Consider the following 26,206-nt stretch of genomic DNA (forward strand, 5'->3'; position numbering starts at 1 on the left):
TACCTGTGTAAATATTCCCATTACCTGTGTCAATATTCCCATTACCTGTGTCAATATTCCCATTACCTGTGTCAATATTCTTATTACCTGTGTTAATATTCCCATTACCTGTGTCAATATTCCCATTACCTGTGTCAATATTCCCATTACCTGTGTTAATATTCCCATTACCTGTGTCAATATTCCCATTACCTGTGTCAATATTCCCATTACCTGTGTTAATATTCCCATTACCTGTGTTAATATTCCCATTACCTGTGTCAATATTCCCATTACCTATGTCAATATTCCCATTACCTGTGTTAATATTCCCATTACCTGTGTCAATATTCCCATTACCTGTGTCAATATTCCCATTACCTGTGTCAATATTCCCATTACCTGTGTCAATATTCCCATTACCAGTGTCAATATTTCCATTACCTGTGTCAATATTCCCATTACCTGTGCTAATATTCCCATTACCTGTGTCAATATTCCTATTACCTGTGTCAATATTCCCATTACCTGTGTCAATATTCCCATTACCTGTGTCAATATTTCCATTACCTGTGTTAATATTCCCATTACCTGTGTCAATATTCCCATTATCTGTGTTAATATTCCCATTACCTCTATCAATATTCCCATTACCTCTATCAATATTCCCATTACCTGTGTTAATATTCCCATTACCTGTGTCAATATTCCTATTACCTGTGTCAATATTCCCATTACCTGTGTCAATATTCCCATTACCTGTGTCAATATTCCCATTACCTGTGTTAATATTCCCATTACCTGTGTTAATTTTCCTATTATCTGTGTCAATATTTCCATTAATAATAATAATAATTTTATTACTATTAATATTAACAATAATTTTATTATTATTATTACTATTACCATTATTATTATTGTTGTTACGCTCAAGGGGAAGCGCTAAACCCACAGGAATCATACAACACCCAGGAGATAATTATATCTATGATGCAAGGAAAATCAGAGCAGCTCCAGTCCTTAGGATCAAAAGCCTTTTGCCAGGAAATTTGATGCTCAAAGTAACTCACAATTAAAAATAAAAACACGTTATTAAATAGCTACTTTATTAATCATTATTTACTTCCGATTGAAGTCTTTTATTAAATAAAATAATAAGATAACAACAACTTGGAAATACAAAAGAGAATTTTAGGAAATGAAACAGTCGATAAATTTTTACCAAAAAATATTGCTAGAAAAATGAAGAAATACACAGAGGTGTATGAATAACTAATGAAGAATTGACTTTGTTGTATGTTCAAAGTGTGTATAACTTACACAGTTAGAAATGGATTTCTTATAATATTCAAAATTTCTATAATCGACACTGTAAGAACTGGATTTGTTATATGTTCAAAGTGTCTATAATGAACAATACAAGCACTGTATATGTTATACGTTCAAAGTGGAGTGTGTTTGACAGGTGTTATTATTTTACGCGAGCACGCTATTAACCAATTATTCCTTGGAGGTGGTGTTTTGTCAAGCCCAGACAAGCAGCCTCAACCTAACATAACCCATCGTTGTGTAGCCCAAGTTGAATGTAGCATGAGAGAACATTTTTATGAGAAGATAGTTTCACTCAGTGGAAAAGAAACTTCTGTTCAAGAGTCGTAAAAAGTCTCCTTAGAGGTATATGCTCCCTGAGAGCTCTTAAGCCATATATATATATATATATATATATATATACAAATATATATATGTATATATATATATACAAATATATATATGTATATATATATATACATATATATATATATATCCTAGGTAGTAGGTTGGTAGACAGCAACCGCCCAGGGAGGTACTACCGTCCTGCCAAGTGAGTGTAAAACGAAAGCCTGTAATTGTTTTACATGATGGTAGGATTGCTGGTGTCCTTTTTTCTGTCTCATGAACATGCAAGATTTCAGGTAAGTCTTGCTACTTCTACTTACACTTAGGTCACACTACACATACATGTACAAGCATATATATACACACCCCTCTGGGTTTTCTTCTATTTTCTTTCTAGTTCTTATTCTTGTTTATTTCCTCTTATCTCCATGGGGAAGTGGAACAGAATTCTTCCTCCGTAAGCCATGCGTGTTGTAAGAGGCGACTAAAATGCCGGGAGCAAGGGGCTAGTAACCTCTTCTCCTGTATATATTACTAAATGTAAAAGGAGAAACTTTCATTTTTCCTTTTGGGCTACCCCGCCTCGGTGGGATACAGCCGGTGTGTTGAAAGAAATATATATATATATATATATATATATATATATATATATATATATATATATATATATATATATATATATATATATATATATATATATATATATATATATATATATATATATATATTTAATTGTACGAGTTCAGTGCAAAAGGTGAAAAAGCCCCAGGAGGTTAAGTGTGACGCAATAGGAAGACGAAAAGTAAACAAAATATAGATTGAAGCAGTAAGAACGTTACTCAGAACATATGCTAAAGGCAATAAGGACTCAGAACTTAAGATTACGAAAGATCAATGTTTGAATTTGACACAAAAGAGGGAAAAGTTAAAACTTATGATTGATGCATGGCCATGATATCTTAGAACCTAAGATGGTTCGATAAGACGAAATGTCAAAGCTAGAAACTGACGCAGTAGTATAAAACGTCAAGAGCTGATGACTGACACAAAGGTCAGAACTTAGACTGACAGAGTATTAACGTGAGAAACCAGTTATGAGAGGCTGTTGTCGAATCTCCTTGAAAGTTTGCAACTCAGCAGTGAACGATAACTGGGAGCGGAGGATCAATCGAGGAATTTGGACTCTTTCTAACACCTTCACTTCTTCACCATGTTGAAAACTGTTCTCAAGGACACCAAGACCAAGATACAGAGTTGATTTCACCGAGAGACGAGGACACTAAGAATTCAAGACACTAAGAGATCAGGATACTAAGAGATCAAGACACTAAGAGATCAACACACTGAAAGATCAATATACTAAGAGACCAAGACACTAAGAGATCAAAGACACAAATAGCTGAAAACACCGAGAGATCAAAATGCTGGAAAGTCAAGACACTTATCGGTCAAGACAGTGTCGACGGGTCAAGACTAAGGTCATGTGAATTTGGAAATAACACACACCGTTTCATTATTACTAAACAATTGGAAGGGCAGAAGTGGGAAGCACTGGGGGAAAAAAACATACGCAAAGCCAAAGGAAAATTAAACAAAAGCGCGGAAAAACGCGACGGACGGGAAACAGCAATTATGGCGAGAACAATAACAAAGGTGGAGAAGGCGAGGCGGCCCACCACGTAGTGCTTCTGTGTGAATGTCACTAAAGAAAAGGTCCATCAATTGAGAGGACACCACTCTCCAGCCCCCACCCCACTCCCTTCTACCCCTCTTCACCTTCTTTCAACTCCTCCTTTCTACCCTTTTCAACCCCCCCCCTTTCTCTTACTTTCATCCCCCCTTTCCACAAGTCGATGCTTTTATCACCAACGTAGCTTCATCAATCAGAATTTTTGGACAAATCCTTCACTTTACTGAGCCACACCCTTCAAGAGAGGTGCTTTCACGCCAGTGAGGGGCTCTTGATCCAATCAATTGAACCTTCCCTTCCCTTGGGGGCTCAAAATAATTACCTCTCATTCCCCAGGAGCGGCACAGCCCCTAGACATTTAGCGTTTCCTCACGAATATAACAATAATAGAGCCAATAATAGAGGATGCATGATGCTTCTACGTAGAGAAGTGATATGTAATAGAGACATAATGGAAACACACACACACACAAATGTAGTGAAATAATACCCTGTACTGATGACGTTTCGCCCAGGCAGAGGGCTGTTTCAAAAACCCACCACGTGTGTGAAACTTTGTCAATAAATTATCTCGTTACACTGGATTTTCTTTGTTTCTATGATGTCTTCTAACTTAATGAAATCAAAATACATGTGCTCCTTTTTCCAAGCATTGAAAATAACAGACACGACGTTATACTTCCTAGAAATTCGCCAGTGGTATTTTTTTCTTCAAATAATTTTGCTCTTTCAATCGCACATTCAGAAGAAAAAATGCCTGAAATCTCAACAAGTTACGGGAATTTTAAAACACTGATGTTTATGAATAATGTTACGTAACAAACATTGGTCTTCTGTAACTTAAACACCTAAATACTGCTACTTGACAATTTACCAATACTCGTGAAAAGTTATTGTATTTTAAACTATTACTCTACCATTACTTGACACTGAACTAAAAGAGTTCGATACCATGCCTAACCCTTCTAGGGTAGGGTAGATGCCTGAGCCCGAGCCTTTAGCTCATAAGACTGTCATTCCCATTTGCCCCTTTGGGGCGGGGATGGCAGACCAGAGAGGCCTAGCTTGTGGCTAGGCCTGGGGACAGTTGGTCCCAAAGATGAGGAGGTACTTGTGCCTCCTCCCATGGGAGACTTAGGTCTCAGATACTCCCTAAAGAGGGAGCCAAGGCCGGGCCACCACTTGGAAAAGGCCAGGGCCGGGAGAACACCGGCTAATCTTTAATAATAATAACTGAACTAAAGTTGCTTAAAACTTGTTTACTGCTACTTAGCAAACACTAACCTACTGTGAGCTAACGAACTGTGGCTTCGTCTTACCTAATCAACCACGACTAAAGAAATCCTTAACCTGCCCAAGTGAATTTCATGCATCCCGACCCACCATAAACATTCTTAATACATTTAAACCAACCCTAGCCTAGCCTTACCTGACCTAACTTAATCTAACCTAACCTAACCTAACTTAATCTAACCTAACTTAGAATAACCATCCTAACCAAACCTAATACATCCAAACCAACCCTAGCCTAACCATACCTAACGTAACTCAACCTAACCTAATCTAATCTAACCTAACCTAACCTAACTTAATCTAACCTAACTTAGAATAACCATCCTAACCAAACCTAATACATCCAAACCAACCCTAGCCTAACCATACCTAACGTAACTCAACCTAACCTAATCTAATCTAACCTAACCTAACCTAACCCACCGAACCTAACTTAATCTCACTAAACCAAACCTAACATAACCTAAAATAAACTTGCTTTATTGCACTTCTTTTTACTTCTAGAGTTTATAACTAATGCCTCTTGTTCCCCAGTGATAGTGATAATGTGACAAAATCTTCCTTAGAAATTATCTCGTATTCTTTTCCAATCTTACATGTGGTTACCATGTCTCTTCTAGGCTTCCTTTCAGACACCGTTGATATGTCTAAGAATTTTAGCTTTTCTTTATATCCTAGACTTTTATTTTAAGATTTTTTTTTCGTGGCCTGAGCACCTTACCGCCACCACTGTATATTTTTTTTCTAATATTATGCCATCCATAAGGGAAAGAAATTTTGAAGATTGCCAGCCTAGTGTAAGAGGTTCTCACAATTTTATAAAAATGATCTTCCAGTGATTTTTTTTGCTGCTTCGTCCCTCTTTTGTTCGATACTTTTGATATTTTGTCAAACAATCTTTGTTATTAACGTGACCTTCGTTAATTTTCTAACGCTGGATTTAAAGCCTATCGACTACACGAAGGGTTATATTATGGTTGCATATCACCTGCTCGTCACTAGTTAAGGATACCTTAAACCCTAAAATAGTTATTAAAGCGAACTCTAAACTAATATATATACTGAGAGATACTCGCTCTATATAACTTTCTCGACCCTCCGCCATTTACTAATATACACTTAGAGACACTCACCTCACTATATAATCATCTCGACCCTCCGCTATTTACATCACATGTCACTTATCAACATTGAATTCCACCAGCAGTAATTTATATTTTATTTTGTTAAGGAGGGCAGCCACAAATAAGTTAACAGTAAGATATCGTGGTTTAGAAAACTGATAGATTGAAGAATAAGACACTTGTGCTACATTTGGGAAACTTTATTATGGTGACGTTTCGCCAGCCAGTGGCTTCTTCAGTCCGGTACAGAGAAGAACGGTGGAAGATGAGGAGTAGTTTGAGGTAATCAGTCCCTCAGCCAAGAGTCGATGTGTTCAGTCCATCAGTGTTGAGAAAACAAGATTGATGGACTGAACACATCGACTCCAGGCTAAGGGACTGATTACCTCAAACTCTTCCTCGTCTTCCAAAGTTCCTTTCTGCATTGGACTGAAGAAGCCACCAGCTTGCGAAATGTTTCAGTAATAAATATTTCAAAACGTTAAACAAATGACTCATTCTTCATATTCATAGTAGTTTTTATTTCTCATGTCACCGACCCATTAAGACATATAACATGGTATCAGCATTTGTATTTTCCTCTCACACAGAAAATCTCTTATCAAAAGTATTAGTTTAGATTTCATATCTTCAATTTCCAAACGACTTTTTACGAATAATTTTACCGATAACTTTCTTGAAGTCTAAATAAATAACAGTTACTAATCCACTTTTCTGGAATAATTAATGTGTTGTTGTAACATTATAGATTTGATATGCAGGAATTTGTGCGGCTGAAGCCGAATTGTTGGCTAGTTAGCAGTCTTTTGAGCTCCAAGTGTTTTATCCGAGTTTCTGTAATTGCATTTTCCTGTAATTTCACAGCAGCACTTGTCAGCGAGACAAGCCTATACAGTTCAAACAGTCTTCCCTCTCTTCTTTTATGATTATTATTGTGTATTTGTCCGCCAGTTATCTTGTAGAGATGCTAAAATTATCTGTATACCTTGTTTATGTCTCTTGTGATGTATTCCTGTTTGTTTTCTTTGCACTGATGTCCTAGAATTTGCAGTAAATCATCAAATTTTCTTTTCTTGTGATTCTCCTGTAGGTAATTTTCTTTTCCATTTTAAAATTATAGTTACTAACTTGAGTTATATTCAGTAGAACAGTTAGTGTATGCTGAGAATTTCTGCCTAGTGTTGATAGTGTGCTGCCTTCTCTCATGAACAAATATATTTATTGGTCCAGCTTAGTTTAACCAGTCCTTTGTTTTCCCCTTTTACTGATTCCAGCCTTGTCATACCCTTGGTTTGGTATATAGAGGCGTGTCCGTCTTGTCAAATTTTGCTTACGACCATTTTTTTTTTTTTTGACTACGGCTTGTTGTATAGGTGAATGAAATGACGTGTTGCTAAGATGTGTCAAGGCAAAGAAACAGGCTGTAGAACTAACTTTACTGAGAGAACGTTTCGCCCTGAGCCCTTGTTTTGTAACCTGTGTCTTTGTCTTCGTATGAGTCTTGTCTAACTGATACATCGCTGTAGCGATGTATCAGTTTCTTCCTTATGTCTGACTTGAGGGAAAATTCATCGAAGCGGTCTGTTTATGTTATTAACACATTAAACAATCTGTCTGAACCAAGCTACTGACGCCGGCTCCAGCTTAACCGCCCACCCCACACTGGATGGTTTCACTCTTGTTATTTTCTATTACTGCAAATCTGGCTTTGCAAGAGTTAGTATGTATGGTTGTAATTTACGTTTTAGTGTCCAAACGGCTGAATGCTAAATCTAACACCTTTCTTCCACCCCCCACACTGGTTTACATCGCGGTGGTTACGCTTTGCAATCTATTCCATAACATATTTTAAATCTTCGTCGCAAATACCTGAATTTTTATGATTCCTTTTTTGTGTTTAAGATGAGAATTTCCCGCTAAAGCTGCGCTAAATTCGAAGAGGTCACACAGAGTCTGTAGAATGGAACGAAGGTAATCAGATTTGAGTCAAGGACGGGAAGGGTTGGTACAATTCTTTAGATTAAGAGCCCTTCAGTAGTATCAAGGATCACCCCTTCCCTTGAAGGGGCCTTACATATGTAGCGGATATTACCCTAACTGAATCAATGTTGTAGTGTATAAAGGTCATAGTTAAAACTGCCTCGTGCATATTCCCTTGACATATTGGTAGTTTTGCAGCTATGTGTGAGAAACTGATTACCTTATTTGTAGTTAATAGATTGAGAGAAATGGTGATGGCGGTTCATCTTCAATGTTAAGATTGTCAGGTTATTTTTACATTTCCCAGAGATTGTTATCATTACGACAGTGGGAAAACAAAAGAATTCGTCGGAGTCGTACATTACCTCGGGAAGAAAGGTAATCAGATTTGTAACGAGGAAATGGAGGTAGGTGTGGGCGCTCAGGTCAAGAGCCTGTCACTGGGATCAGACCACCTCATCATGGCAGGCTCTTAGTATGTATTATCTCCTCATGGGTCTTACTCCAGAAGTCTCTTGTCGCCATTTATTCTCAGCTTAATTTGTAATCTCTTGTTCTCCCTGATAATGGAGTTAAAAAAAGATTTATCCCTTTTTCTCTTATAATTTTATGAGCTTGTCAGAGGCTTTTCAGTTTTTTAAAATTTCTTCATAGCACTTTTATTTTTAAGATTAAGGACGCATTCTATAGCATGTCTTTGATTTATTTCCATTTTATCTACGTATATTATATCAGTTCAGACACTAATTGTGGTCTATTGTACTTTGAAAAGTTCTTCTTTTTCCTTTTATCATCCATATATACGTATTCTATTATCATAGGATACCTGTCAAATGATTCTAAAGAAATGTCTTTAGGTACACCACAGGGAGGAGTTCTTAGTCCCATGCTATTTAATATTCTGATTAATGCTCTCCTAAATGCTCTACCAGCCTCACCTAAACATATAGCTATAAGCTATGCTGATGATATCATGATCCATACAACAGGGCATAAGAAGATGAATATCATTCTTAATGAAGTTCAAGCAATTTGTAATCGACTAGGCCTCATAATATCTTCCTCTAAAACAAAGATATTAACAAGCAAATGACATCCCCCACCCATCTATTTGCAGGGTGAAATCATTAGCTACGTTAAAACTTACAGATATCTTGGTGTAGATGTACCCTTTAACAAATCCACTATACCACAACTAAACAAGAAATGTAAAGCTAGGCTAAATGCTCTCAAAGCTGTTGCTGGCTACAATCCCAACTATGGTGCTAATGTGAGAATCGTGAGAATGATGTACATAGCCTATGTTAGGTCCTTAATTGATTATGCTGCTCCCATGTTGATATTAGCTAGAGAAAGTTCCCTCCGACCCTTGGAGTTAATGCAAAATGAAGCTCTCAGGACTATTCTTGGCTGTCCCAGATCTACAAAAGTTCTTAACATGAGGAAGGAGCTTGGTATTTCTAGTATCAGTGATAGGATTGTTGAAATTAACACTGTACTCGGTATTAGAATGTTGAGAAACGAACCAGACACTGTCACAGTGAATCTTACCAAGTGTCTAGAGGTAAATACACACAGATCTAAATGGATTGTGAAAACGTGCAATTGCATTAAGTTTTATAACCTGCATGAACTGTATCACTGTAGGCAACAAGAGCATTTCACCCCTCCATGGAAGATGTGTTCATTTAATATCACATACCTACAAGTCCCTCCCAAGAAGCTCATTGCTAGTAATCCCTTCCTTAAATCTCTTGTTAGAGCAACTGCTCAAGAAGAAATTTTTCGCCTAGCTGGTAGTAATAAGTTATCACAAGTTATATACACTGATGGATCTAAACAGGAGTCTTCTGGCAGGGCTGCATCTGCTCTTGTTGCCACCTCCCTAGTTAAGAACGATAATAAATTTGTTGAGTTAGGCATAAGAATTAACAACTGGGCGTCTACACTGCAAACTGAATTGTTTGCAATCCTAATGGCGCTAAAGCTAACCTATGACACTGAGCTTGACTCGATCATCATTACTGATTCTATGTCATCATTGAAGGCTTTTGGCTCATATAATGACTCCAACAACATGCTCATTGGGGAAGCCAGGTATAGATACTCAAAAATTAGGGACAAAGGAATTAATGTACAATTGCTATGGATCCCATCACACATTGGATTACTCCTTCATGATAAAGTTGATATGTTAGCCAAGAAGAGTATCCAGAAGGAGAACGTAGAATATAACTTTGGTATAACTGTGTCTAGCATTAGGAATAATATTAGGAGAGAAGTAAATAATGAAAATGATTGTTATAGGAATGCAGTTAAAAGCCTGAGTAGATCTATAACCCACTATGATAACATGAATGTAGATAAGTATGTTTATGGAGCAACTTGCAATGTGAATAGACTGACTGATGTTGTAGTGGCCAGGCTTAGGCTTGGTTACAAGTACTTCTGGCAGTTTGGGAGACACACAGATGATGATCAAACTAAATGTAAATTATGTGATCAGGCATATGGTCACTCTCTTGAACACTATGTGCTTAATTGTCCACTTATTGAGGAATACAGAGACAGACAGTATAATAACCTATGTGACATGTTCAAGATATCTTATTAATGAAAATAAGATACCAGATATACTAAGCAAATTTCCTAAATTTGCTTGTAACAGATAAGTGAACTATAGATATGTAGATATAAATCCATATGTATTCCTGTTAACCCTTTGGGGCCTAGTTCCTAGGCCTTTTGTGTATCCACCTGCTCTCGCGCTACCGTCCACAGGATGGATATGGGGTGCACAATAAACTAGCCACTTCGGTGGCAAAATCTAAAAAAAAATCCATATATACGTTGAAAAAAAATGTCTTTTTCATTTTATCTTCCATATGTCTCAAAGTTATTTAATGTTTGTTAGAAAAACACACGACTGTCTTGCAATTGCATTTATTTGTGTCTTTGGTGGCAATCTCTTTTTTTTTCTCTTTCTCTCTCTCCCCCCTTTTTTACACAGGGCTTGACAAGGTTAGGATCCCTAGCTTTATTGACAAGCTAAGAATTGTTATGAAACATACAAGTAGGGAACAGGATGAAGTTGGAGCCATCTGTGGGCCATCATTTTCATCTGATCAACTGACTTTATCTCGTTAACATCATAATGCTGTACGAATGTGTTCCATACTAAAGTCATCCTGGGTATATATGATCTCTCTCTCTGACTCACGAAATCGTAATGAAACGATTGCAAACAAACCTGGAAAGTCTCAAAACTGGAGTTTTGAGACTCTGATCACGGGTTCTAACCCCACCCGTGGTATAGTTTGGTTTGGTTTGATCTCTCTCTACCTCTCACTGTCTCTGTCTCTCTCTCTCTGGTTATTTCAATATGTTATGATATATTGCACATTCTTTTTGTAGTTCTTTACCATTGTCAGTGCACAAAACTTTATGAAACACATCGGCTGTTTCTCATCACGGTAGAACGACACATAAAAGCACGGTAGAACGACACATAAAAGCACGGTAGAACGACACATAAAAGCACGGTAGAACGACACATAAAACAAGGTAGAACGACACATAAAAGCACGGTAGAGCGACACATAAAAGCACGGTAGAACGACACATCAAAGCACGGTAGGACGACACGTAAAACAAAGTATAACGACACATAAAAGCACGGTATAACGACACATAAAAGCACGGTAGAACGACACATCAAAGCACGGTAGAACGACACATAAAACAAGGTAGAACGACACATAAAAGCACGGTAGAACGACACATAAAAGCACGGTAGAGCGACACATCAAAGCACGGTAGAACGACACGTAATACAAGGTATAACGACACATAAAAGCACGGTATAACGACACATAAAAGCACGGTATAACGACACATAAAAGCACGGTATAACGACACATAAAAGCACGGTATAACGACACAAAAGCACGGTATAACGACACATAAAAGCACGGTAGAACGACACATAAAAGCATGGTAGGACGACACATAAAAACACTGTAGAACGACACATGTGATGAATGGTTTGAAAAACCGACAAGTTGAAGATTGAGACACTTATGCAGCATATGGGAATCTTTATTCAGGAAACGTTTCGCCACACAGTGGCTTCATCAGTCCAATACAAAGAGGAAGGCGTAAGGAGAGGAGGAGTATGAGGTAATCAGTCCCTCAGCCTGGAGTCGATGTGTTCAGTCCATCAATCTTGTAGAATGTACAGCATAGGGCCGTAGACGTGGCTTATATACTGTAGTGAGGTGACTTGAAGCAGACGGAGGCGGGATCATAGTGGTACCATCCACTAGTCGAAGTAGGTCTTTGTCTCAAGGTTGAACAAGCGTTGAAGAATTCTTTGTAAGAAGATCCCATGATGCTGCAGTGTCTGACAGTTGTGATGAATGGTTTGAAAAACCGACAAGTTGAAGATTGAGACACTTATGCAGCATATGGGAATCTTTATTCAGGAAACGTTTCGCCACACAGTGGCGAAACGTTTCCTGAATAAAGATTCCCATATGCTGCATAAGTGTCTCAATCTTCAACTTGTCGGTTTTTCAAACCATTCATCACATGTGTCGTTCTACAGTGTTTTTATGTGTCGTCCTACCATGCTTTTATGTGTCGTTCTACCGTGCTTTTATGTGTCGTTATACCGTGCTTTTGTGTCGTTATACCGTGCTTTTATGTGTCGTTATACCGTGCTTTTATGTGTCGTTATACCGTGCTTTTATGTGTCGTTATACCGTGCTTTTATGTGTCGTTATACCTTGTATTACGTGTCGTTCTACCGTGCTTTGATGTGTCGCTCTACCGTGCTTTTATGTGTCGTTCTACCTATGCTGTACATTCTACAAGATTGATGGACTGAACACATCGACTCCAGGCTGAGGGACTGATTACCTCATATTCCTCCTCTCCTTACGCCTTCCTCTTTGTATTGGACTGATGAAGCCACTGTGTGGCGAAACGTTTCCTGAATAAAGATTCCCATATGCTGCATAAGTGTCTCAATCTTCAACTTGTCGGTTTTTCAAACCATTCATCACAACTGTCAGACACTGCAGCATCATGGGATCTTCTTACAAAGAATTCTTCAACGCTTGTTCAACCTTGAGACAAAGACCTACTTCGACTAGTGGGTGGTACCACTATGATCCCGCCTCCGTCTGCTTCAAGTCACCTCACTACAGTATATAAGCCACGTCTACGGCCCTATGCTGTACATTCTACAAGATTGATGGACTGAACACATCGACTCCAGGCTGAGGGACTGATTACCTCATACTCCTCCTCTCCTTACGCCTTCCTCTTTGTATTGGACTGATGAAGCCACTGTGTGGCGAAACGTTTCCTGAATAAAGATTCCCATATGCTGCATAAGTGTCTCAATCTTCAACTTGTCGGTTTTTCAAACCATTCATCACAACTGTCAGACACTGCAGCATCATGGGATCTTCTTACAAAGAATTCTTCAACGCTTGTTCAACCTTGAGACAAAGACCTACTTCGACTAGTGGATGGTACCACTATGATCCCGCCTCCGTCTGCTTCAAGTCACCTCACTACAGTATATAAGCCACGTCTACGGCCCTATGCTGTACATTCTACAAGATTGATGGACTGAACACATCGACTCCAGGCTGAGGGACTGATTACCTCATACTCCTCCTCTCCTTACGCCTTCCTCTTTGTATTGGACTGATGAAGCCACTGTGTGGCGAAACGTTTCCTGAATAAAGATTCCCATATGCTGCATAAGTGTCTCAATCTTCAACTTGTCGGTTTTTCAAACCATTCATCACAACTGTCAGACACTGCAGCATCATGGGATCTTCTTACAAAGAATTCTTCAACGCTTGTTCAACCTTGAGACAAAGACCTACTTCGACTAGTGGATGGTACCACTATGATCCCGCCTCCGTCTGCTTCAAGTCACCTCACTACAGTATATAAGCCACGTCTACGGCCCTATGCTGTACATTCTACAAGATTGATGGACTGAACACATCGACTCCAGGCTGAGGGACTGATTACCTCATACTCCTCCTCTCCTTACGCCTTCCTCTTTGTATTGGACTGATGAAGCCACTGTGTGGCGAAACGTTTCCTGAATAAAGATTCCCATATGCTGCATAAGTGTCTCAATCTTCAGAACGACACATAAAAGCACGGTAGGACGACACATAAAAGCACGGTAGAACGACTCATAAAAGCACGGTAGGACGACACATAAGAAAAGCACATTCGTAATCATTCAGTCTTTCTTTCATTTTTCTCTCATCATTATTTCTTTCTTTCCAGAAGTGCACTGACATCATAGTTCAGATAATTAACTGAGTCTTACAATCATCACTCGTCCTTCAGAGTGAAGGCATCATCACTCATCCTTCAGAGTGGAGGCATCATCACTCATCCTTCAGAGTGGAGGCATCATCACTCGTCCTTCAGAGTGAAGGCATCATCACTCGTCCTTCAGAGTGGAGGCATCATCACTCGTCCTTCAGAGTGAAGGCATCATCACTCGTCCTTCAGAGTGAAGGCATCATCACTCGTCCTTCAGAGTGAAGGCATCACCACTCATCCTTCAGAGTGGAGGCATCATCACTCGTCCTTCAGAGTGAAGGCATCATCACTCGTCCTTCAGAGTGAAGGCATCACCACTCATCCTTCAGAGTGAAGGCATCATCACTCGTCCTTTAGAGTGAAGGCATCATCACTCGTCCTTCAGAGTGAAGGCATCATCACTCGTCCTTCAGAGTGAAGGCATCATCACTCATCCTTCAGAGTGAAGGCATCATCACTCATTCTTCAGAGTGAAGGCATCATCACTCGTCCTTCAGAGTGAAGGCACCATCACTCGTCCTTCAGAGTGAAGGCATCATCACTCGTCCTTCAGAGTGAAGGCATCATCACTCGTCCTTCAGAGTGAAGGCATCATCACTCGTCCTTCAGAGTGAAGGCATCATCACTCATCCTTCAGAGTGAAGGCATCATCACTCGTCCTTCAGAGTGAAGGCATCATCACTCATTCTTCAGAGTGGAGGCATCATCACTCGTCCTTCAGAGTGAAGGCATCATCACTCGTCCTTCAGAGTGAAGGCATCATCACTCGTCCTTCAGAGTGAAGGCATCATCACTCATTCTTCAGAGTGGAGGCATCATCACTCGTCCTTCAGAGTGAAGGCATCATCACTCATCCTTCAGAGTGAAGGCATCATCACTCGTCCTTCAGAGTGAAGGCATCATCACTCATTCTTCAGAGTGAAGGCATCATCACTCATCCTTCAGAGTGAAGGCATCATCACTCGTCCTTCAGAGTGACGGCATCATCACTCGGCCTTCAGAGTGAAGGCATCATCACTCATCCTTTAGAGTGAAGGCATCATCACTCGTCCTTCAGAGTGAAGGCATCATCACTCATTCTTCAGAGTGAAGGCATCATCACTCATCCTTCAGAGTGAAGGCATCATCACTCGTCCTTCAGAGTGACGGCATCATCACTCGGCCTTCAGAGTGAAGGCAACATCCATCCTTCAGAGTGAAGGCAACATCCATCCTTCAGAGTGAAGGCAACATCCATCCTTCAGAGTGAAGGCAACATCCATCCTTCAGAGTGAAGGCAACATCCATCCTTCAGAGTGAAGGCAACATCCATCCTTCAGAGTGAAGGCAACATCCATCCTTCAGAGTGAAGGCAACATCCATCCTTCAGAGTGAAGGCAATATCCATCCTTCAGAGTGAAGGCAACATCCATCCTTCAGAGTGAAGGCAACACCCATCCTTCAGAGTGAAGGCAACATCCATCCTTCAGAGTGAAGGCAATATCCATCCTTCAGAGTGAAGGCAACACCCATCCATCAGAGTGAAGGCATCATCATTCATCCTTCAGAGTGAAGGCATGGTACCTCTCACCTACGGAACTGAAACATCTGTCGGTGTAAAGGCACTGTACTCCCCACCTGCAGAATTAAAGTCCAGCAGCTATATACTGCCAGTCTCATCAACTGTCTCTCACTCCGCTTGCTTAATTTATCCAAGCCTTTATATCCTGATTCTCTCGGACATATTTACAAATGATGCACAATTTCTAGGTAATATCGTGTTTGTTTTGCAGCATCTTCCTTCTGGCAAACGCTTACATAAACTGAAAACACTATTTGATTAAGTAATGATCCTTGGGGGTTCCCTCTTGTCACATTTATCGAAGAGAACAAAATTACCCTCTCATTACTCCGCGGTTTTCTAAGCAGAAAATCCATAATGTATAGCAAGGATGATATACATATACATTCTTCTACCTTCATAGTTGCAGTATTCAGGCTTCCGTCTTAGACATCTTCTGTTCTGCAACTATTCAAGATTTTCTTCTTGCATTCTCGCTCCTGAAGACGTCTGTATGAAGATCACAGGTGGAGCCGAGGCGATCACAGGTGTTAAGCAACTGTGATGATAGGTGAGGCTAAGGTGATCTCAGGTGTGGCCTAAGTGATGACAGGTATTGCTGAGATTCTGTTAGATTTAGTGAGGTTGAGTTATATTTAGACTTAGATAATGATTACTTTAAATCAAGTTAAGTTTGGCAAGATTACTTTTGGATAGATTAGGATACGTCACTATAGGTTAAAGTAGGTCAAAATACGTTAGATTGTTAGGTTAGGTAAATTTAGGAAAAGTTTCTTGAGGATTGGTGATGGTTAGACTAGGTTGGTTAAGTGCCGCTAGGTTAGGTTAGGTTAGGTTAGGTTAGGTTGGTTAAGTGAGGCTAGGTTAGGTTAAGTTAGTTAGGTTGGTTAAGTGAGGGTAAGTTAGGTTAGGTTGGTTAACTAAGGCTAGGTTAGGTTAGGTTAGGTTGATTAAGTGAGGCTAGGTTAGGTAAGATTAGGTTGGTTAAGTGAGGCTAGGTTAGTTTAGGTTAGGTTAGGTTAGGTTAGGTTAGGTTAGGTTAGGTTAGGTTAGGTTAGGTTAGGTTAGGTTAGGTTAAGTGAGGCTAGGTTAGTTTAGGTTAGGTTACGTTGGGTTAAGATACTTAACCTACATTAATCGACTCGAACAGAAACTAAAAAAAACATGCAAAACTACCGAATGGAAGAAGATACTGTCTCAATGTAGCAGCGGCTACATGTTAACCCAGAAGTTCCTGATGAATAAGACACATGTACAATACATATGTATCTTTATTCATGAAGATGCTTTACCAACCAGTGTCTTTTTCTGTTCAATATAGAGATTACATACCGGAGGTAGTGAAAGAAGTGTAGAAATGACTTTGTGGTGTTCAATCCTTCGACTTAGAAAGGTGTTTGGTGTATAATCTTCAGTATATAATTGCAATGAATTTAAAAAAAGAAAACGTAGGCTGGCGAAACGTCTTCATAAACGGCACTTAGGTGTTGCACATGTGTCTCATTCATCAACGTTTCGGCACTATATACCATCAGTGTTATGAGACAGAGACGGTTCATAGCGCTTATTGCAAGTTGTTCCTCATTATAAAAATCGTCAGTATCATTTTGAAAACTGCAAAGAACAACCATTTTTGATGCAGAAGATAAACACAAGCAACTCAAAAAATGTTCGTTCTACCATCCCATAGTGGTATTATTGTCATTTCATCTTCGCACTACCATCACCACAGTGTTATTACCATGCCACGTTGGTACTATCATACTGTGTAGACTTTCCTTAACTTCCATATTTTCCTTAAATTAATAATAAAAATAATTACCTGCTTATTCAGTGTTTTCGAAAATGTACTTAAATTGCCACAATAATTTCCACGTTAATTTTGTCTTAAAATTTAGTATAAAGCCTCTTATGGTGGAAAATTGACACTTTTCAGTGTATATTTGAAAACAGAAGTTTATGTAACATAAATTAGGATAGAAGAAGATTATTTGAATCTTACATCACGTAAGACAGATACAGAAAAATAAAGAAAGAAATGAGTTTTATTGTGAGTACTGAAGAAAATTAGGTCTTCAAGGGATAGGGAGAGAGAATAGGATGGGGAGGGGGAGGGATGAAGTGATGTCGGTGGAACGTTCTGGATCCAAGGAACTAGAGTTATCCTCCCTCTACCTTGACTTCAACCTGATTAACTCTTATTCCACAAGCGCAGTATGATGATGATAAAAATAATAACAGCAATAATAATAATAATAATAATATTAATAATAATAATGATAACAATAATAATAATAATAATAATAATAATAATAATAATAATAATAATAATAATAATAATTGTGCTCACCTAGTTGCGTTTGGAGAGGGTTGAGCCATAGTTCCTGGCTACGTGTTGGTGCTGACACACAACACAAGAACTCAGTATGCTTACCAAGTAATATCAAGATATTTTGAATGGCAATATTTTATTACAATTTTGGGAGTATTTTGAAATTTAGAAGACAATTTTGTATAATAATATAAACAAAAGTGCTATCTAATTTATATATATATATATATATATATATATATATATATATATATATATATATAAATATATATATATATATATATATATATAATATATATATATATATATATATATATATATATATATATATATATATATATATATATATATATATATATATATATATATATATATATAAATATATATATATATATATATATATATATATATATATATATATATATATATATATATATATATATATATATATATATATATATATATATATATATATATATATATATATATATATATATATATATATATATATATATATATATATATATATATTAGTTATTCCTAATGTCTCTCCTGTTTGTCCTTGCCTTTTGTGGTGTACCAACAACCTGACTGCTCGGAGAAAGGGTTGCAACTAACAGATAAAGGATCGAACCTGCTGAATGACCCACACGGGTTTAGCGCTTATTGAGATACCTAAAATTCCTCCTCACTTTTTTTTGTGTTCGTTGCGTTCCATATTTATTATCTTAAATTCTCTCCCCTCTCTTTCTCTCCCGATTAGAGGAGATAAAAAATAAATCTATAACAATGTGTCTTTTCAATTTACACGCAGCTTGAAATCCCTCCCCGATGAAAAGTGTTAGCATGGAAAGTCATGAAAAACCGCCCAAAGATATTCAGCGAATCCGATTTACGAAGGTAAATCCCAGGTGAAGTCGACAGCGTTCGCGTTACGCGGGCGAGTGGATTACTCTGGATTCTTGGGCCGGCCGGAGGAGACAACAGAATGGCGGACGCCAGGGCAGCCGTTCTGGGCGTGGCTGGCCGTTGTCTCTAGGCTTCGACGAAGGTATCTCGGCTCTTCATCGCCACCCGGAGCTCCTGAAGATACGTCAGGAGACGTAAATTGTCGTTCTAGATTATGAGCAGGAGGAAAATAACACTATTTTAATTTCTACGACGGGATTAAATTAGCTTTGTTTAAAGGTAGTACACGTTTAGTTGCTGTATAACTACGGGTTTAGGGCTTCTCTTATAATAATAATAATACTAATAATAATAATAATAATAATAATAACAACATTAATAATAATAATAATAATAATAATAATAATAATAATAATAATAATAATAATAATAATTATAATAATAATAATAATAATAATATTATTCTTATTATTATTATTATTATTATTATTATTATTATTATTATTATTATTATTATTATTATTATTATTATTATTATTATTATTATCATCATCATAGGTAAGGAGAAGCTCTACTTTGGTAAGTTCCTCGCAAGGAAAAAGTAGTTTTGACTTGAACTTATATTCTTATCCGGGACGAGGAAAATCGTTTACATAATCAGTGGTGTTAGAATGATTTTATTTTGGTCATATCTGGCTTTCTCTTGGGCACTGGCTTTGTCTGGATGTCGGTAAAGAGAAACTGGCTTATCTTGGGCATAAATCAAATAAAACTGGCTTTGTCTTAGGCATAAATGTAGTGAAAATTGAATGTAAGGAAGGGTATGCTGGCTTTGTCTTGAATATAAGGAAGGGTATGCTGGCTTTGTCTTGAATGTAAGGAAGGGTATGCTGGAATTGTCTTGGGATCACTAAGGGGATACTGGCTTTCTCTTGAATATAGGGAGAGATACTGGCTTTGTTTTGGCCATAAGCAAGGTATACTGGCTTTGTCTAAGGTATAAGAGGATACTGGAGTTGTCTTGGGTATAAGGGATACTGGATTTGTCTAAGATTTAAGTGCGGGATACTGGCTTTGTCTTGGGTACAAGTAAAAGGATACTGGCTTTATCTTGGGTACAAGTAAGAGGATACTGGCTTTATCTTGGGTACAAGTCCCCTCAAGGAAGGTTCCTTGATGTTGGTGAGGGGCTCTTGATTTAGGGAATTGGATCTGTGCTCCAGTTCCCCGAATTAAGCCTGAATGCCTTCCACATCCCCCCCCCCCAGGCGCTGTATAATCCTCCGGGTTTAGCGCTTCCCCCTTGATTATAATAATAATAATTGGGTACAAGTAAGAGGATACTGGCTTTATCTTGGGCAGAAGTAAGAGGATACTGGCTTTATCTTGGGTACAAGTAAGAAGATACTGGCTTTATCTTGGGTACAAGTAAAAGGATACTGGCTTTATCTTGGGTACAAGTAAAAGGATACTGGCTTTATCTTGGGTACAAGTAAGAGGATACTGGCTTTATCTTGGGCAGAAGTAAGAGGATACTGGCTTTATCTTGGGTATAAGTAAATGGATACTGGGTTTATCTTGGGTATAAGTAAAAGGATACTGGCTTTATCTTGGGCACAAGTAAAAGGATACTGGCTTTATCTTGGGTACACGTAAGAGAATACTGGCTTTATCTTGAGTACAAGTAAAAGGATACTGGCTTTATCCTGGGCAGAAGTAAAAGGATACTGGTTTTATCTTGGGCAGAAGTAAAAGGATACTGGCTTTATCTTGGGCAGACGTAAAAGGATACTGGCTTTATCTTGGGTACAAGTAAAAGGATACTGGCTTTATCTTGGGTACAAGTAAAAGGATACTGGCTTTATCTTGGGTACAAGTAAAAGGATACTGGCTTTATCTTGGGTACAAGTAAAAGGATACTGGCTTTATCTTGGGTACAAGTAAAAGGATACTGGCTTTATCTTGGGTACAAGTAAAAGGATACTGGCTTTATCTTGGGTACAAGTAAAAGGATACTGGCTTTATCTTGGGTACAAGTAAGAGGATACTGGCTTTATCTTGGGTACAAGTAAGAGGATACTGGCTTTATCTTGGGCAGAAGTAAGAGGATACTGGCTTTATCTTGGGTATAAGTAAAAGGATACTGGCTTTATCTTGGGTACAAGTAAGAGGATACTGGCTTTATCTTGGGCAGAAGTAAGAGGATACTGGCTTTATCTTGGGTATAAGTAAAAGGATACTGGCTTTATCTTGGGTATAAGTAAAAGGATACTGGCTTTATCTTGGGCACAATTAAAAGGATACTGGCTTTATCTTGGGTACACGTAAGAGAATACTGGCTTTATCTTGAGTACAAGTAGAAGGATACTGGCTTTATCTTGGGCAGAAGTAAAAGGATACTGGTTTTATCTTGGGCAGAAGTAAAAGGATACTGGCTTTATCTTGGGCAGAAGTAAAAGGATACTGGCTTTATCTTGGGTACAAGTAAAAGGATACTGGCTTTATCTTGGGTACAAGTAAAAGGATACTGGCTTTATCTTGGGTACAAGTAAAAGGATACTGGCTTTATCTTGGGTATAAGCAAAAGGATACTGGCTCTATCTTGGGCACAAAAGGATACTGGCTTTATCTTGGGCACAAAAGGATACTGGCTTTATCTTGGGTACACGTAAGAGGATACTGGCTTTATCTTGAGTACAAGTAAAAGGATACTGGCTTTATCTTGGGTACAAGTAAGAGGATACTGGCTTTATCTTGGGCAGAAGTAAGAGGATACTGGCTTTATCTTGGGTATAAGTAAAAGGATACTGGCTTTATCTTGGGTGTAAGTAAAAGGATACTGTCTTTGTCTTGGGCACAAGTAAAAGGATACTGGCTTTATCTTGGGTACACGTAAGAGAATACTGGCTTTATCTTGAGTACAAGTAAAAGGATACTGGCTTTATCTTGGGCAGAAGTAAAAGGATACTGGCTTTATCTTGGGCAGAAGTAAAAGGATACTGGCTTTATCTTGGGTACAACTAAAAGGATACTGGCTTTATCTTGGGTACAAGTAAAAGGATACTGGCTTTATCTTGGGTACAAGTAAAAGGATACTGGCTTTATCTTGGGTACAACTAAGAGGATACTGGCTTTATCTTGGGCAGAAGTAAGAGAATACTGGTTTTGTCATGAGTACAAGTAAAAGGATACTGGCTTTATCTTGGGTATAAGCAAAAGGATACTGGCTTTATCTTGGGCACAAAAGGATACTGGCTTTATCTTGGGTACACGTAAGAGGATACTGGCTTTATCTTGAGTACAAGTAAAAGGATACTGGCTTTATCTCGGGCAGAAGTAAAAGGATACTGGCTTTATCTTGGGTACAAGTAAAAGGATACTGGCTTTATCTTGGGTACAAGTAAAAGGATTCTGGCTTTATCTTGGGTACGAGTAAAAGGATACTGGCTTTATGTTGGGCACAAGCAAAAGAATACTGGCTTTATCTTGGGTACAACTAAGAGGATACTGGCTTTATCTGGGTACAACTAAGAGGATACTGGCTTTATCTTGGGTACAACTAAGAGGGTACTGGCTTTATTTTGGGTACAACTAAGAGGATACTGGCTTTATCTTGAGTACAAGTGAAAGGATACTGGCTTTATCTTGGGTACAAGTAAATGGATACTGGCTTTATCTTGGGCACAAGTAAGAGGATACTGGCTTTATCTTGAGTACAAGTAAAATTATGCTGGCTTTATCTTGGGCACAAGTAAGAGGATCCTGGCTTTATCTTGAGTATGACTAAGAGGATACTGGCTTTGTTTTGGCCCTAAATCTATGGACATCGGCTTTGTTTTGACCCTAAATCTATGGATACTGGCTTTCCCACAAACATCATTAAGAAGAGACTGGCTTTGTTTTGGGTACAAGTAAGAGGATACTGGCTTTGTTTTTGCCCTTAATCTATGGAAACTGGCTTTGCCAAAAATATCATTAATAAGAGACTGGCTTTGTCTCCTCAAGAAAACTAAAGAAGAGTGGCTTCCTCCTGATTATGCTATGCTATGCTATTATGCTTTCATGTTATGCTACGTTATCTTGTAAAAGATATGTGGCAAAAGCTTTTTCTTCTCAGGTGGGGATATAGTTTTGGAGTGGTTGGTGCAATTATTTAATAAATGTATGGAAGAGGGTAAGGTACCTAGGGATTGGCAGAGAGCATGCATAGTTCCTTTGTATAAAGGCAAAGGGGATAAAAGAGAGTGCAAAAATTATAGGGGGATAAGTCTGTTGAGTGTACCTGGTAAAGTGTATGGTAGAGTTATAATTGAAAGAATTAAGAGTAAGACGGAGAATAGGATAGCAGATGAACAAGGAGGCTTTAGGAAAGGTAGGGGATGTGTGGACCAGGTGTTTACAGTGAAACATATAAGTGAACAGTATTTAGATAAGGCTAAAGAGGTCTTTGTGGCATTTATGGATTTGGAAAAGGCGTATGACAGGGTGGATAGGGGGGCAATGTGGCAGATGTTGCAAGTGTATGGTGTAGGAGGTAGGTTACTGAAAGCAGTGAAGAGTTTTTACGAGGATAGTGAGGCTCAAGTTAGAGTATGTAGGAAAGAGGGAAATTTTTTCCCAGTAAAAGTAGGCCTTAGACAAGGATGTGTGATGTCACCGTGGTTGTTTAATATATTTATAGATGGGGTTGTAAGAGAAGTAAATGCGAGGGTCTTGGCAAGAGGCGTGGAGTTAAAAGATAAAGAATCACACACAAAGTGGGAGTTGTCACAGCTGCTCTTTGCTGATGACACTGTGCTCTTGGGAGATTCTGAAGAGAAGTTGCAGAGATTGGTGGATGAATTTGGTAGGGTGTGCAAAAGAAGAAAATTAAAGGTGAATACAGGAAAGAGTAAGGGTATGAGGATAACAAAAAGATTAGGTGATGAAAGATTGAATATCAGATTGGAGGGAGAGAGTATGGAGGAGGTGAACGTATTCAGATATTTGGGAGTGGACGTGTCAGCGGATGGGTCTATGAAAGATGAGGTGAATCATAGAATTGATGAGGGAAAAAGAGTGAGTGGTGCACTTAGGAGTCTGTGGAGACAAAGAACTTTGTCCTTGGAGGCAAAGAGGGGAATGTATGAGAGTATAGTTTTACCAACGCTCTTATATGGGTGTGAAGCGTGGGTGATGAATGTTGCAGCGAGGAGAAGGCTGGAGGCAGTGGAGATGTCATGTCTGAGGGCAATGTGTGGTGTGAATATAATGCAGAGAATTCGTAGTTTGGAAGTTAGGAGGAGGTGCGGGATTACCAAAACTGTTGTCCAGAGGGCTGAGGAAGGGTTGTTGAGGTGGTTCGGACATGTAGAGAGAATGGAGCGAAACAGAATGACTTCAAGAGTGTATCAGTCTGTAGTGGAAGGAAGGCGGAGTAGGGGTCGGCCTAGGAAAGGTTGGAGGGAGGGGGTAAAGGAGGTTTTGTGTGCGAGGGGCTTGGACTTCCAGCAGGCATGCATGAGCGTGTTTGATAGGAGTGAATGGAGACAAATGGTTTTTAATACTTGACGTGCTGTTGGAGTGTGAGCAAAGTAACATTTATGAAGGGGTTCAGGGAAACCGGCAGGCCGGACTTGAGTCCAGGAGATGGGAAGTACAGTGCCTGCACTTTGAAGGAGGGGTGTTAATGTTGCAGTTTAAAAACTGTAGTGTAAAGCACCCTTCTGGCAAGACAGTGATGGAGTGAATGATGGTGAAAGTTTTTCTTTTTCGGGCCACCCTGCCTTGGTGGGAATCGGCCAGTGTGATAATAAAAAAAAAATATAATATCTTTCTTTTCAAATATTATTAAACATATTTAGAAAGTTGCAGGCTGTGATATTCTTGTTTCATGTATTTTTCGGTGATTTTTTTGTGCTCTATACAATGATTTATTACGAATCAACTTACTGTATAGTTGAATACGTAATGCATTTGTTGTGTAAAAAAATATTATAGCACATACGTAACGAATATTTTGAATATATTCTTTGCAAATGAAAGTTTTTGTGGCTTTGGGGATTTGTTAATATTTTTACTGCATTTTTGCTGTATTCTTTACTGTATTCTTGACTGCATTTTTAAATATTTTACTGTATTTTTGATAGTATTATTTACTATATTCTTGATTGCATTCTTATATGCATTTTACTGTATTTTTCAATGGTTGTGAACAGGTTCTATGCTGCCTTAATGACACTGAGTAGTCTACAGGCTTTAGATCCAATTAACCAGGTGTGTGTACAATAACTGCAGAGTATTGCAAATTTTATTTCGTATGATTTCCACACAGCTTCTCACCCTACACACTAACACACACACACACACACACATACACACACACACACACACACACACACACACACACACACACACACACACACACACACACACACACACACACACACACACACACACACACACACACACACACACACACACACTCTCTTGCTCTCTCTCTTGCTCTCTCTCTCTTGCTCTCTCTCTCTCTCTCTCTTGCTCGCTCTCTTGCTCTCTCTCTCTCTCTTGCTCTCTCTCCTTCTTGCTCTCTCTCTCTCTTGCTCTCTCTCTTGCTCTCTCTCTCTCTCTTGCTCTCTCTCTTGCTCTCTCTCTCTCTCTTGTTCTCTCTCTTGCTCTCTCTCTCTCTCTTGCTCTCTCTCTTGCTCTCTCTCTCTCCTGCTCTCTCTTTCTCTTGCTCTCTCTCTCTCTTGCTCTCTCTCTCTCTTGCTCTCTCTCGTCCCCATTTTCCCTTCTAACTCTCCCCTCTCCTACTCTTAAAAAAAAAAAAAAAAAAAAAAAAAAATGGTGGGGACTCGCAGGACCCAAGGATCAGATGAGAATGGTTCGGGTAGGGAGGAGTGGATGGAGGAGCAGTGGAAAAGGATGGAACAAGAGTGGGAGAGAAAATTAGGAGAGCTTTCTGAAAAAATGGAGAAAGAGCTCTCTGTGAAATTGGAAAGGTGGTTGGAGAGGGAGACAAAGAATTGGGAGGCACAAGTCGAAACTGCAGTAGCCAAGATAAGGGTCCTAGAAGTTGAGATAAATAGGCTGGAGCGAGTTACAGGGGCAGTGACCAGAGAAGACACAGCATATGAAGCTGCGAGGCTGAACAGGAAGGAAGGAATTATGAATTATGCTAAGGTCACATCAATCTGCCAAGGAGGACCAAGGAGTGAAAGGGAAGATCAACTGGTTGCAGATGGAGAGGGTGATAGGTCGAATGCTGAGGCACAACAAGGCTATCAAGAGCCACTGGAAAAATCAAGGGAGAAACTGACCACATACAGGCAGGATCCAGA

Source organism: Cherax quadricarinatus, chromosome 7 (genome assembly GCF_038502225.1).
Source record: "Cherax quadricarinatus isolate ZL_2023a chromosome 7, ASM3850222v1, whole genome shotgun sequence".
Lineage (NCBI taxonomy): Eukaryota > Metazoa > Arthropoda > Malacostraca > Decapoda > Parastacidae > Cherax > Cherax quadricarinatus.